Consider the following 16,276-nt stretch of genomic DNA (forward strand, 5'->3'; position numbering starts at 1 on the left):
ATTATCACCACTCTTGTTCAATATAGTTCTGGAAACATTAGCCATGACAATTAGACAAGAGAAAGAAATAAAAGGAATAAAGATAGGTAATGAAGAAGTCAAATTGTCATTATTTGCAGATGACATGATACTCTATATAGAAGACCCCAAGAACTCCACCAAAAGTCTTCTAGACTTAATAACCAAATTCAGTCAAGTAGCTGGCTACAAGGTCAACACACAAAAATCAATAGCTTTCCTCTACACCAATGACAGACTCACTGAGAGAGAAATAGGGCAAATAATTCCTTTCACAATAGCATCCAAAAAACTGAAATACCTAGGAATCATCCTAAGGAAAGAAATCAAAGACTTCTTCTCTGAAAACTATGGCACTCTGAAAAGAGAGATTGAAGATGATATCAGAAAATGGACAGACATCCCCTGCTTCAATACAGTGAAAATGGCCATAGTTCCAAAACTGCTATATAGATTTAATGCAATTCCAATTGAGATCCCAGCAGCATACTTCATCGACCTTGAGAAAACAATCCAAAAATTCATTTGGAACAAGGAGAGAGCCAGAATAGCAAAAGCAATTCTAGGTAACAGAGACATGGCAGGGGGAATCACAATCCCCAACCTGCAACTCTACTACAAATCTACTGTGATAAAACAGCATGGTACTGGCAAAGAAACAGACTTGAGGACCAGTGGAACAGATTAGAAGATGCAGAAACAATGCCAGGCACACTGAGCCATCTCATCTTCAACAAAGGTGCCAAAACCCTCCCTGGAGGAAAGATAGCCTCTTTGATAAATGGTGCTGGAAAAATTGAGCTTCAACTTGCCAAAGATTAAAACTAGACCTATATGTCTCACCATGTACTAAACTAAAATCAAAATGGCTTAAAGATCTAAATATTAAAATAGAAACTCTGAACCAGTTGGAACAGAGGTTAGGTAGAACCCTTGAAGACATCGGTGTAGGAAAAGTTTTTATGAACAAAACCTCAGTTGCCCATGAACTCACACAAACAATCAACAAATGGGATCTCTTCTTATTAAAAAGCTTCTGCACAGCAAGAGAAACCACCAGCAGTGTGAAGAGACAACCCACAATGTGGGAAACAATCTTCACCTGCTCTTCCTCAGACAAAGGTCTACTATGTTGAATCTAGAAAGAACTTAAAAAGATCACACCTCCCAATTTTAAAGTCCCAATCCAAAAATGGGCATCTGAAATGAACAGACATTTCTCAGACAAAGAACTAGAAATAGCAAATAAATACATGAAAAAATGTTCAACATCACTGGTCATTCGAGAGATGCAAATGAAAACAACGCTGAGATTCCACTTCACTGCAGAAAGAATGGCTGCTATCATGAAATCCACCAATAACAAACGCTGGCCGGGCTGTGGGGAAAGAGCAACTCTGCTCCACTGCTGGTGGGAGTGTAGACTGGTGCAACCACTGTGGAAATCAGTATGGAGATACCTCAAAGAACTAGGACTGGAAGTCCCATTTGAACCCGCTATTCCACCACTGGGGATCTTCCCCAAAGAATTAAAAGAATCATACCACAGTGATGTATGTGCACCCATGTTCATCGCAGCACAGTTTGTAATAGCTAAAACTTGGAAACATCCCAAATGCCCATCAACTGCAGACTGGATAAAGAAAATGTGGTTTTTTTTTTTATCATAAAATGGAGTGCTATTCAGCCATAAAAAATGAGAAATTAGAGACATTTATAGCTAAGTGGATGCACATTAAGGCGATACTCTTAAGTGAAATAAATAGGACACACATGAATAAATACTGAATAGTTTCTCTGGTGTGAGAAACTGAAAGTGTAAATAAGGACTAAATGTATAATTGGAAATGTGAAATAAGAAGAAAAGGGCAAAGGGGAAGGAAGAGAGAGGGCTGGGGAAAGGATAGAAGGGAATGGGATTAATATGAGAAAATGGAAAAATAGGAACAAAATCTTTGTAAATAGGGAGGACTGGAGGGGTTGAAGGGAGGGCTGGGCAAGGGTGAAAAGTAAGAACCAAGAGAGACTATGTAAAGGTGCAAATTTCCAATGATGAATGTCATTATATTGTATACCTAAAATCTACCAGTGATTAGAATGAATAATCGATAAGGCAAAATAGGAAGAAAAGGTGCAAAGCGGTAGGGGTAGTGGGAGGGGCAGGGGAAAGGAAAGAAGGGAAAGGAAAAATGCTGAGAAATGGAAAAAATGGAAATAAAGTCTTTGTAAATAGGGAAGGGTGGAGGGCATGAAGGGAGGGCTAGGAATGGGGAAAGAATAAGAATCAAGATGCATTATGTAAAGGTACAATTCCCAATGAGAACTGTAATTGTGTTGTATACCTACAATGTACCAATAAAAGAATTTAATAAAAATAAATAAATAAAATATGGTTCAGGAAAAGCAATCATATGTCTTCCTAAAACTGAAAACAAAAGTAATCAAAGGAAGCTAGTAATCAAGGAAATATAAATGAAAACAAGTTGACAAGTTGGTCAAATTTCCAAATATTAAATTCAGCTACACAATCCAATGCTGGACAGTAAATTGATAAATACTTTAGGTAAACTTTTGGCAATTTGTCACAAGGATTAGAAAAACATTTATGATTCTTATATTTTCAGCAAATGTACAATTACAAGACTATTAGATTATTTAGAATGTAAAAACTTCAGTAAGCCATGGTTGATTATAGTAATATGGTGAAAACTATATAGTGGTATACCTAAGTGTCATAGTGCCTTTTAAAGTTTCTGAAAAATATTCAAAAACATGAGAACATTCTCAATATGATTGAAAGTTAATACTATAAGAAACTGAGTTACAGTCTTAATATGATATGATCTATGTAAGTATATACAAATGCACTTATGAAAAAGTTTTCCTTCAGGCCATGACAGGGTGAGTTTCATCCTAGTTGTACTTTCAAGGTTTCATAATTTATCTAAAAGGAGGTTATTTTTAATCTTACAAATATGAGAAATGAATATACACTGTTCAAATGAGATATTGCAAGCCTTAGAACATTTCCCTTTCAAGTCTTTCAGCTATGCTTTTGGTCAACAAGCAAAGCATCAGGAGACCTAATTTTACCACTAACTAACCAGTTTTGTTAGAAAATCTCTTTGAGCCTTTATTTGTCTTTAAAGTGTCTAGGCTATCTCCAAGGATTTTTATGAGGATCAAGTGACATAATGTATTTGTAATCTTTTTAAAAGTACAAAGTGCTATTGAGACAAAGCATTCTTTTCTCAAAAGTGAGTGGAAATAAGCATTTTTCTCCCTATTCTTGTCAGAATATCACAGATTGCACCATGTTAAAAATATGAATGTGATTCATATTTTGTGAAATATGTGTTAAATGAAATGAACTTTAATCATTCAAATTGGCACAGTGGACAAAGAAGCCACGACCTAAATATAAAATTGCTTTACGTTTCCATAGTCAAAAAGGTTTACTAAATGCTGTGGCTTAACTTAGTATTCTAGAATTGTGTCACAGTTGGGTCTGTACTCCCAAGTGGAAAATGTCTTATGTAAAAGAAAGGACCTTGGGGAGGAATAGGAAAACATGAACCCCCAATCTTGGGCCATACAAGCTTGATGAAATAAGTTTCTGATCTAGGCATTAAAATATCATGGCCCCCTTGAAATAATGGTTTGGTGGCAAAATGATTGCAGCTGGAAGAAGGAAATGTTTCTGGGCAGGCCCAAGAAAGTTGAGAAAGTGAAGGATGTACTGAATATGAGCTCTTAGATAAATGTGACTTCCACTAACAGGCAATTTAGGGAAGGTTCAATCTGAAAAGTCCTCACTAATAACTCGAGGGTCTTCATTCTCTCAGTCCTGTCACAATCAAGAGCTGGATGATTAATATAAGAATGGACTGTGCTGATTATCATACAGAATAAAGAAACTCAATTCTTTGCCAGCCTGGAAGTACCACTACACAAGGAAGGAAAACACTGAACTCATAAGCAAGACTTACTGTGAATGCCAAATAATGCCATGGTTTCAAATTGGTGGTTTGCATAAATAGTCAGATGTTAATTTTATGAGGTTATGTGGAAGATATTACAGAATAAACCTTTGTTCTTCCTATTATAAATATTGGCACAATGTGAAGTTATACATTATTACTGAATCTAGAGAAGGTGAATGAAATAAATAATATTCTTTAACATGCCTTAAAACTCATACTGTGTTGCTCAAAATCTTTTGCCATGATTTTCCTTACAGTGAAAAGGGTTAGGAAGATCTTCCCCATCTCCTTTACATCAACACACAGGAAAATTGGAAGGTCAATTGAGGTACTATGTGTGAGAATATACAGAGCAATTTCGAAGAAAAATAGGAATATGAGAAAAGTATTTCTGACACCTTATACCATACCCCTGAGAGAGATTTAAAAGATATCCATTGTACCACTGAGCATTCAGTCCAGAAATCAGATATATGTCAAAGAATCATAGTCAAAAAGCTTAGAAAACTCCCTCCCCACCCCATCTCTCTGTCTCTCTCTCTAGATAAAATTCACAAACCCGTTAATTCGTATGGCTGTTATGGTACAGTAATTTAAAGAAATCTGGTAATAATATTTAAAAACCTAGATAGCTGTTAAGTTTATAAAATGATTTCCCATACGATTTGCTTAGCTAGCATTTTCTTCTAATATATTTAAAATTGCATTATCTCTCCAGAAATTAACACAAAATTTTTAATATATGATAGGCCATTGTTTTTACAAATTATATCATAAAAGTGAATAATGCACAAGTATTGTGGTATCAGGGAAAACAAACACCTAGACAGTTAATATAAGAAAAATGCAAGATGAGTAAAATATAAAAAGAGTACAAATTTTAAAAACATAAGTGTGAAACATTGATTTTATTGGAGATTAGTGAACTTTTTCCATTTTCCAAAAACATTTTCACTAGATTGGGTGGCATTTTTACATACTGCAAATTTTGTATGCAGTAACACGTAGAGACAAAGATTACTGAAAATAATATTAAGATACAAAAAATAAAATATAATAAAAAGTATATTATTAAAAATTTAAAAGGATTTATCTATTTGATCTAGCACAGATAGTCCCAGCCCAGTTAGTAGGGTCCAGTACTTCACAGTAGGTCTAGGCTAGAATAAAACAAAATCATAAAAAAAGAGAGAAAAAAGCATTTACAGAAGGATTTAGAAAGCTTTCATGTTAACTTACAAAATGTTAATACTAATAAGAGGGACCCCTGAAGTTTTAAAATTTTAGCTATCGTGACAATTTGGAAGGAACTATAACGTGAGAGTTGAAGACTCAGGCCATGACGTGGATTCCGTGTTTAGGAGCTGGTGAACTTTGGCAGATTCTTTTTTCTGAGCGACAATTCCTTCTAAAATGGCTGGCCAAATTTACCTGAAAACTTTACAAGATTTTATGAGTGAAAATATATAAAATGAAATAATCTGTTTCAAATGCATTAAGCTGAAACAGAAGTTCTACAAATGTTAAGTATTACTTAGGAATCAGTATTACTTAAAATCGCTATACATTGTGTATTAAATATTATTTGTGAATTAAGTTTCATAGAAATAATGTAACTTTAAATGCACTAGAAGGGCATACTCTTTAAAGGAATTTTTTGAGAAGTCATCTTGTGAAGCTAATAACTATCTAGGTTTTCATATACCAAATACTTTTAAAGCATATGCAATATGTGCACAGTAATATTCACACACATTATTAGGTTTGGAAGTTTTATCTTAAAAAAGAGAAACTTCTTACTTTTTGAATTGTTTATACTTTATCCAACAAAGTTAAAATTATGAATTTGACTTAGGTTTTAATTTCTCATTTTGGTGAATAACTAGCTGCTTAAATTATTTTTACTATTTCACAGGCACAGGATCATAAGAAATGCCAACTTCATAAAATTGTTTGATTCATATTAAAATTATTTCATTAATTTTAATTGCTCATACTTATTTGGGAAAGCTTACAGATGTGTCCCCCATTTTCTCACATGGTCCACTAGAGCCAAAGAAGTAGTATTTAAAAAGTCTAATTTTTAATATTCTCAGTGGTTAAATTGCTTGAAATAAAATAATCACTTAATAGTGTCACAGTAGTGTTCATTCTGTTGTTGGATGCTTTTCTCATCTATATTTTATTCTTAATGAAAAGAGTAATACCATAAAAAGAGTATTTTATATTTTCCAAAGCATAAATCAATAAGAAAAGTGGAATTTAACTCCCCTCCTCTATGGCATTCTTTTTATTTCTGCTTAAAACTGTTAAACCTCTTTAAGACTATTTCTTGAATTTCTCTTTGGTCCCAACTTCTAAGCTCAGTTGTTAAACTTCTCACAGATTTCTTAGCTGTCAATTGGAAGTTAAGACAGATATAGATAAATAAAGATATATCTTCACATAAAAAATTCATTCAATATAATATGGACTAATATTCACTACATACTTCATATATAATAAATGTTTGTGCTTTGCTCAAAGCTATCTGAATACAAAATGATTAATAAAAAAATTCACATTCAGCTTGATGATTAAAACAATAAGACATGTTCAGGAAACAAAAATTGTGCTGTTTTAAAAACGGAAGTATTATATACAACATTATCTATTTTCACACAATTTGGAAGACCTAGCAAAAATAACAAAATATTTAGATGAAATTTTTTGTTTGATTTTTGTACAAGTTACTTGAGGCATAAATGATTTTTAAAGTGAAAATTTTCATCTTCTGCTAACTGGGTCATCTGATTATTAAGCAAATTTTTTTGATGTCTGTATTTTATTTTGTATATGTATTTTGATTTTCGCTGATATTATGTTGGAGATAACAATCCATATTCTAGCACTACTAGACTATGTAATTGTAAACCTTTTTGTGGATTTAGGGCAAATTTTCATTAAGGAGAGAAAAATGAAACATATGACATAAAAAGTTATAATATTGGAATAAAACAAACAAATAATGGCTAATATCTTATGTCAGACTTTGCGTATGTTTAGTTCTCAATGTTGAATTGAAATAGCTCTGGAAAAAATTATCAATTGTTAGACTGAGAAAATATTTAAAAAATTGACTTGAAGGGAAATTGAATGTACACACAAAATTGTCCAAGAAGTATTAACTAAAGAACATGACATAAAGAGATCAAGAGAACAATAATAAAAATGTGATGTCCCAAAGATCCTTAAATGAGTAAAATTTGAAAATGAATGTAGTAGATGATATTCAAAGTCTATTTGTTTAATTGTTTCAATCTTTTTGACTAAGAAGGAATAAGATGCTCAGAACTGATTTTTCTTACTTTTCAATAAAATAATTGTAATATATATATACATATTGAATATATAAATGTATAATAATACAAAATAAAATTAAATAATTGATATATAAAATATCTATACATAAATTCTTTTTTTTTTTCTTTTAGAGAGCAAGTAAAATATGAAAGGTTTCCCTTGCAGGTCTAAACTGTTAGCATTTGCAGCATATGAAATGGAGGTTCTGCCAAGTGTTTCTCTCACAAGGCTCTCACTGATCTGAATGAACTAGCCAATTGGAACTTGTCTCCTCTTCTCCCTGGTCCATTGATTTCAGCTTGAATGTATTGATTTTAGACATTCTAGATGGCTCACAAGCAGTTCAGGTTAAATTAACTAGAGGGCAATGTGTGAAAAGGCAGACTCACTCTCCCTTTTCATGCTTCATATTAAACATTGTTTCCAGAAGATCAATCTTTTAATTACACTGAGCTTCATACTGGTGACTTTCAGTAACAAGAAGTGTATTGTACACTAATTGGAAAAATAAAGAGAAGAAAAGATTCTTATAACATACTGCTTTTGCAAAAAGCATCATCTTCAGGGTATCGAAAAGAGTCTGACATTTTCAGGATATCTAATGTTCATCTTACAATTTCCATCAGAGGTTTACCTTCATTAGTTCATGTTTGATTGGAAAAACTACCACAGTAGAAGTATATTAACATTTCTTGTGTACTTGTTGTATTACATGAATTGTGCTAATCATGCTAAATACAATATACATCGATGTTAGCTTTGTTGTGAACTTTGTTATTTTATTAGGAAGGGTATAAACTAAGGTTCAGTGCTATTAAGCATTTTGTCTATAGCCTTATGAAGATAGTGGTAGATCTATGATAAATTTAGTTCTATCTTAATCCAAAGGTAACAATATTAATTCTGATATAGTTATTTTTATGTAAAATATTTTTGTTTGAATAGCTTAACATACTGACACATTTTTTTTTTTACTTCTTATATTTGTCATTATTTCTGGTAAGAAGAAAATGGGAGGAATCACTATTACCAATTTACAGTTGGAGAAAAGTGGGGACAAAAAAAGAGTGAGTGCCTTTGCACAAGAGAAACAGAATTAAATGACTATATCTAGTCATTATGAATGTCTTTGTGTTTAATATATATATATATATATATATATAGTATTAAAGATAGTACAAACTTCTTACTGCTCTATCCATTGTAAGCTAGACTCTATTTCTCCTCCCCTTATATTTGTGCTGTCATCAGCCAGTGGTTTGACCAATATAATATGATAGAAAGATATTTTGAGGCTTTATAGAAAGTATGACTGTTTCTACCTGCCTTCACCCAGTCACTCTTTGGGAAACCAGTTGCCGTGTAGGAGAGCCATTTCAATCACATATGGCCACTGTAGTCCTTCTGTGAGGTCCTGGTCAGCACCAGGGTAGTTTCTCTCTCCCGTAATTGAGGCATTTTATTAAGGGATTTAAAAGTTTAACTGCTGAGCTCTTAGCACTTACTTCCAGGGAAGCCTTATCCTGAGCTGCCTCGGGCCTCATCCCCAAGAAAATTTCAATATCAACTAAAGGCTTTATCACAGAGTCCCAGGTAATTTTAAGTTCTCGTAAGACTTTCCTTCTTTCATGATTCAGATTTGTCTCAATGTGGAAGAGGGGCACTTAAAATTGTAAGAAAAAAGTGCGATGATAGACTTAGGTGTATTTGAGAAATGACATATGAATGGAAGATTCCATGATAGGACCTCCCTCTCCCCTTTCACACAGAATATCTAGCAGGAAGGGCTGCCGGTCTAGTTTGGAGTGGAGTTTCATATCCCTGACCTCTCTCAGTTTGAATCTTGTCACTATTCTCTGGGGCTAAATAAGCTATTCAGACATTATCATAGTGGTGGGAAAGATACATATTGCCAAAGTTGTTGGGAGTAGGACATAGGTAACATTCTCCTTAAAGAAAGATGGGAACAGAAATTCTAGAAAGATGTGATTCCACACTTCTAAGCATCAGTCATCAAACTATAGAATTATAAGGTCACCCACAGTCACAGAAACTACAGAATATATTTATCTCTTGTTCATTAAATTTCTAACCTTTAAAAAAACTTGGACCCATATTTCCCTCAGATTGGAGAAAAGGGTAAAGAGTAGCTCCATATTATACAAAAGGGAAGAAAAAGAATGTGATACCTTTTCAACTGTGTTATCTCTTTATGCTGATTCTAGTCCCACTTGAATATAAGCTGGGATGAAATAGCAAGTTATAAAAAGCATGAATGTCACTGGTAGAAGAAAAATGGGTAATACAGAGTTTTTAAAGTCATTCCTTTAGAGACTCAGATCTATATGGAGTCAACTTATAGCTGATTTTTCTTTCTTGTGAGGACTTTGATTAGCAATTTTTGATATATGAATTAACTGATTATTAACTTTCCAAAATGTCTGCTGGTCATTTATTAAAACTCCACCTGGATTTAGCTAAAGTAAGGGCAATATTTGTAGGGTTTTAGAATAATACTGAATCTATATTAGGTCTCTAAAAATTACTTTTGAGTGTCGAGGGTTTATGTTCCTCAGAAAATTTTAGATTATCTCTCTTCTCAAAGTTGCATGATGAATACAGTGTTGATTCACTCAAGTGTCCCTAAGGATTTATTTTATTTACAAGCATAGGGTGGGAAATATGAAGGTAAGTAGAGTTATAAGAGAAAACATCTTTGTTGATAAAATCAAACTGATATGAAGATCACTTCAATAAAAAATTTGGCCTGTCACCAAACACCACATAGCTAATGGAACATATTCTTTCTCTAGACAAAATGCATACATAGAGTTTAGGAATATTAGGGCTAAACAGAACTTTGAGGGATCTTCAAACCAACCAGTTCTTTAAATATAGACTATGTTTATCCCAGTGAGTGCCCATGGGCACTGACTAATACAAAATGCAAATTGCTCTACTGTGCATTTAAATTTTCTCAATTTCAGACTTAAATATTCAATGGCTTGAAAATAAACATATTTCATAAAATCACAGTTGCTGATGTAGGCAGACATCAGTATGTTGAAGGAATTTTTTTTCTCAGACAGATGCTGAGAAATATGAATAAATTGGTCATTAAGTCTAATTGATTTGAAAAGTACGAGATTATTTCCAAGCAGTACTATAATAGAATTCTCCAGTTGACTTAAAAGCTGGTGTGTTGCTCTTCCTCAGAACAATGACTGAAATCTTTAATATGTCTTACAAAATCTTGTAAGATCTGAAACATGCTTATTCTTCTCTCTATATACACCTCTTACTCTGACCTTCTTGTAGTCTTTTCAGTGGTCCATTTATTATCTTGAGACAACCTATTTCAGTTGTGTCAATTAAGATAAATTTGTCATATTAAGTTTCCCTATTCTTAACATAATATTACATGGATCCTTGGTCTTTTTTATTTCATATCCCCTCCAATGAAACCATTTGGATGAAAATGCAGGAGAAAGATAAACATTGTAATAGTTTACATTGAAAATGTAAACTATGATAACATTCTAGATTGCATTACATCAATACTATTATGAGTTAAACTCACTCCTTAGGATTGGCCCCTCAAAAATATTGATGTTGCATTCTATAGCTACTATAGAATCACACAAGGGATCTACCCAAGAGCTACAAAGATTGAAACTTGGGCGTTGTGGCAATATCTTTTTCCCCATAATTTAGCTCACAGAATTAGTTATTTCAAGGTACATAATTTTCCACTTGGCAAAGCAATTCACTCTTACCCAGTATAGCATGATAATTCTCAGTATTTAGCTTGTCATTGGTCAGTAAGCTGGACACGGAATAATGACAGATCATTGTATAATATAAATGCCTTTTACGATATGGAGATCCTTTACTGTTGTGAAAAATAAATTTGTCATACAGCAATGAACACTTACAATTTGAATGGTTAAGCATCTCTGAGAAACTACTGGAATGTCATTGATGATAGAGATATAAATTTACTTTGTGAATAAACTTCATGATTGAATTGATTTAAGGGAAAGCAAAATAACCAAATGTAGCAAAGGGATGTGAAAAAAGTAAAGGTAGGTAAAATATACATAATTAAAGTATTAATATTTTCCTTTTCATCTTAGTCCCAGGTAAATGGAGTTAATTACCAGTCCTTCCTCAACCCGCTCAAATTTCCATTATTACTATAAAGCTAAGCTATTTCTTTTAACTTTCTTGGCAATTAGATATCTAAAATTATCTTATGTTAAATGTTATGTTGACCCTTGAATTCAGAATGAAATTTTTACTTCTGAATTTGGTTGATTTCCCCTCTTCTTTTGAATGAAAAACTAGTCAAGAAGTAGGTATGTTAGTTAGTCAATTCCTGGTTATGAGAAAAAGGGTCTCACATAAAATTGCTATACTATGGGGTAAAGGGGTTTGTGTGTGTGTGTGTGTGTGTGTGTGTGTATGTGTATGTGTGTGTAATAGATTGGATGATACCAATAACTAATGTTTATTAAAATTCTTATTCAAAACATGTTGAAGTAGGGGGACAGAAAAGAATATAGATGAAATAAGTAGGCCATGGTCCGAGGTATGTAACGTAAGCTGAACACAGAAACTGGAAAGTCAGGTGAGCTAATGAAAGGTAATTATCCGGACTCATTTTCAAGACAATGCCTGTGTTCAAGGCAGCATTTGTCCATTACAGAGTACACTGGGAGAGAGAGTATTTCTACTTAGAATGGAAGAGTGAAAAACCCTGAAATCTGAGTGGATGAAGCCCTATGGACTCTGTTCACCAAATGGCCTTGCTCTAAATCTTATCTATCTTTGTAGTTTACACTGGAATTCCAAATCTCTGAGATGCTCTGTTTTTTAGATTCCTCCATCTGCACTTAATCACTTATATCCTTCAATTTCCACTTCCTTCTTTCTTCTCTTCCTCACACCCCTGTATTCCAGTATCAGGACACCAAATCTCAGAGAGGCGCTTTTCTGCTCACCACTTTGCCATCCAATGTCAATTACTTTAGGTCATATTGTTTAGTCTCTTGTGTTTTCCTAAGCCCAAACTTCTTACACATTTATTCAATTCACTCCATATCATCCTCTCAATGTGCATCATTTTTAAGAAAATGTCAAAGTTAGCAGGTAGGTAGAGAAATCAAGACTGTATGTTATTGGCCAAGTGTTAGATATGTAAATCAATGCAACAGAATAGATAATAGATTTGTACATCTGAGCATTTATTGAAAACAAATAAAAAGTTAGGTTCACACATAAATGTATACATAAATTTGTATGGCAACTGTATTCATAATAGCCAATAACTGTAAACAACACAGATTTCCTTCAATAGGTTAAAACTTAAACAAATTGTGGCACATTCATGTCATTGACTATTTATTACCTGACAACAAGAGGAACATACTATTGATATACTGTACCCACCAGAGTAGTTGAATCTTCAGAGAAAAATTCCCCGAAGATTGCACAGTGTATTATTCAATTTATACTCTCTTTTATGATATTCTTAAAATGACAAAATCATAGAATTGGAGCTCAGATTAGGTATATGCAAAGGAAAAGGGAGCAGTTGTTAGGGCAGGGATTTAGCTCAGTGGCATTGTGCTTGCCTTGCAGACCCAAGGTCCTGAGTTCGATCCCCAGTAACAAAAAAAAAGGAAGGGGGAGGGAGCAGTTGTTGCTACAATAAGTAAAATAAAGAAGTCTTGTTGATGGAAATGACCTGTATCTTGACTGTGTCAATGTTAATATGCTGGTTTTGATATTTTCTTATTGTTTTGAAAAATGTTACCGTGTACCTTGTAAAAGGTACATGGGATCTTTTTGTATTATTTATTCTAATAGAATAAATTCTATGATATTCAAACTATAAAAAATTAATTAAATAAACTGGATAAAGAAATATGAGTTCTAGTGGGCAAACTTGGAAAAAAGATATGGTTGTACATGAATAGAGTGAAAGGGTAAATATGGTTAAGAATGAGAAGACAGTACACTACACTTACCACCAACAATCGGTAATTACTGCTAATATTTTTTCAGATTTATTTGTTTTTACTGCAAGTTACCCTACCTAAAGAGTAGATGTTTTGCAATGACTGTGGAAATCTTATATCTTCTGTTGTTGCAAAGATCTAATTTTATTTGACATACACTAATGAGAGCTGTAAATTATAATGTACAGCAAAGAATCAAATTCTGATATGAGTAATCATCCTTGTTTTACCTGTTTTGTTAATATGTATTTGCCTATGATGCATTTATATATTATGATCCCATTAAGGAAACACAGTTTAGCAGGTTGGAGAAGCCTACACACACACACATTTCATTACTTAATGCAACCTGGACAACCACACCCTTCCCACACACCCACTCCTTCACTCTTACAAGCATATTCAGTGGTGCAGGGGGAAAACAATTCTATCATGCATCATCAGATTTTGGCTAACTTCACACAAACCCATGCAGCCAAATATCTATCTAGTGCCTACATATTCCACTTCATTTCATTAGTGTGCACCATGAGGATTGAGCATCTGGAAATTGCAGCTCTCTCTGAAAGGCATAATTTTCCATTAATTTCAGATGAGAACTGACTCTCAAGTAAAATACACTGCAGAGTTCTTTCAACCTAAATAAAAATACGAGTATGATTTCAAAATTTAGGGGGTTGGTAGAGATGATTTGGATAACTACATAATCTTGGATCAAGTCATACATATTCTGACCTAAAATTAAAGGAAAAAAGCATTATAAAAATCACATAATTTACAATGCAGACAGCCAAATGTCACTCTTGTATTTTGTATTGTATTTTCTCCCTCTGCTGGCCAAGTGATACAGCAACAGTGAAATATATAAAAAATATGCTTTTGTCTGAATTGTATAATTAGGCTCTAAAACTGAAAATATCTACTGAGAGGAAATGTCATAAAATGTCTTATATATTTTTCTTATCTTTCATACCCTCAAGCATTTTCTACACTCTCCCATAAAAGTAAAAAAAAAAATAGTACTTTGCCCCCAAGAAAGACTTATATTAGTAACATCTACCTTGGTGTGATTTTAAGTCAATATGCCCCCTAGAAGAGTTGATTCATTTTCACAAACATTTATTGAGTCTACATGTGTCAGGGGTTCTACTACTTGCTGGGCACATCAAAATGAATAAAGTAGTGTCCTTGTCTATGCCCCAGGAACTCACAGTCTAGCTGGGAAGAGAAATCCATAAACAGTTAAAAGTCAACACAAATGCTCCCAAAGAGGATTGTATAAAATGCCAGAGAACTGCAGACCAATAAAGAATTTGCAGTCTGGTGATTTGGGAGAAAACCACAGGAAAAGAAAGAGGCAATTATGATTTGAAGCTTAAAGGATTTGGCTACATGTTCCACACTAAGGAAGGGTGGGAAGGAATAAGTTTCAGTTTAGGGTAAAGATGGCTAGGTGTATGACAAGGAGTTAGAATTCATGGATCAAGTGGCTGGTGCAGAGGCCAGACAGGTAGGTTTGGGCCTGAAATCTAAGACCCTAGAGAGATATTCTAAAGACTTGAGACACTGCCTTATAGCAAATGAGAGAACACAATTATTTTTAAGCAAATGCTGAACATGGCTATCTTAGTATATTTGAAACTGTAGCTTTGTTCATGGTGAAAGGAATTTCCCTCAACATTAAGCAGGAGGGGCGGTGTTTTCATGAGAGGCACTTGGGCTACTACTAAATCATAAAAGACAGGGAGCTGGAACCTATGTGAATTAAAAGCTGAGATTCAGGTCTTGGCTGCTTTTCTGTTAGTTTACTTATATTCACTCTTTCATGACTTAAGGAAAGGAATTCACATCAATTTGATAGTAGAAATGAGCAAAATAGAAACCATAAATTCTAAATGAAACTAATTCCATAAACCTGCAATGCACAAATAAAAATTTTAAAAATGAGAAAATACATTATTTCTAATGTTCTAAAGGATAATTTCAGATTGGCTATGTGTAAGGAGCATTTTGCTTTGGACAGCAAGATCTCAATTTTCTCAGAAATTGCACCTTTTTTTCTGTGTTGCATTAAAAATATAAATCTGTAACATGCAGATGGAAATGAAGGCAAAGCTTCTAAGCTGTTGTTAAATTATTGTTCCATCTCTGAAGATGAAGTCAGCACCACTCAGTCACTGAGGGTCCTGGGAAGATTTTTCTTTTTCTTTCCTTTTCCCTAGAAGGGATAAGAACATGTTATATTTCCAAATAATGAAGATATTACTTTATTGGCCAGATGATTGTACCACTTTGTTTTCTCTTTCCATCACTTCCTTTGCCTTAACACTTATCTTTCTCTCCTTTCTGCCGTCCTTCTCTCCTTCCTTCCTTCCTTCCTTCCTTCCTTCCTTCCTTCCTTCCTTCCTTCCTTCCTTTTCTTTCTTCTTTTCCTTCTTGTCCATAGCTATTTGGCTGTAGCTTCTATAATTTAGAGAACTGGACAACCTGTGAGGAAATACCCTAATATGTCTTCAGATAATATTTTGATTCACAAGCTGACACCTTGGAGGGAAGGGGTTTCTTCGTTTCTGAGGCCAATTCTGGTCTAAAGTGAGTCACTTGACAGTTTTTAATTCCAGTAATCTCACCTGTGAAATATAGGGTTCGATTTCTGAAATCTCAATTCTAAAGTTCCAGTGTTGTTTTACAGTGCCCCACTTCCTGTGACTGGAAAGGTTGAGCTACAGTATCCTATCAGGCAGTCTCACTCTGAAGATGCCCAGAGTCCAGGCAGAAGCAGAAATGGAGCCCCATAGTCCCAGTATTTAAAATTATAATGTAACCCATAAAGTGAAATAGGCCTTGCTGCTTTCACAAAACAGCTTCATCATGACAAAAACAATTTTTTAGAAAGTAAAGTTATTCTTA

The sequence above is a fragment of the Heterocephalus glaber genome, unplaced genomic scaffold (genome assembly GCF_053883595.1).
Source record: "Heterocephalus glaber isolate CG9 unplaced genomic scaffold, H.glaber_assembly_v1.0 deba00001457, whole genome shotgun sequence".
NCBI classification, from domain to species: domain Eukaryota; kingdom Metazoa; phylum Chordata; class Mammalia; order Rodentia; family Bathyergidae; genus Heterocephalus; species Heterocephalus glaber.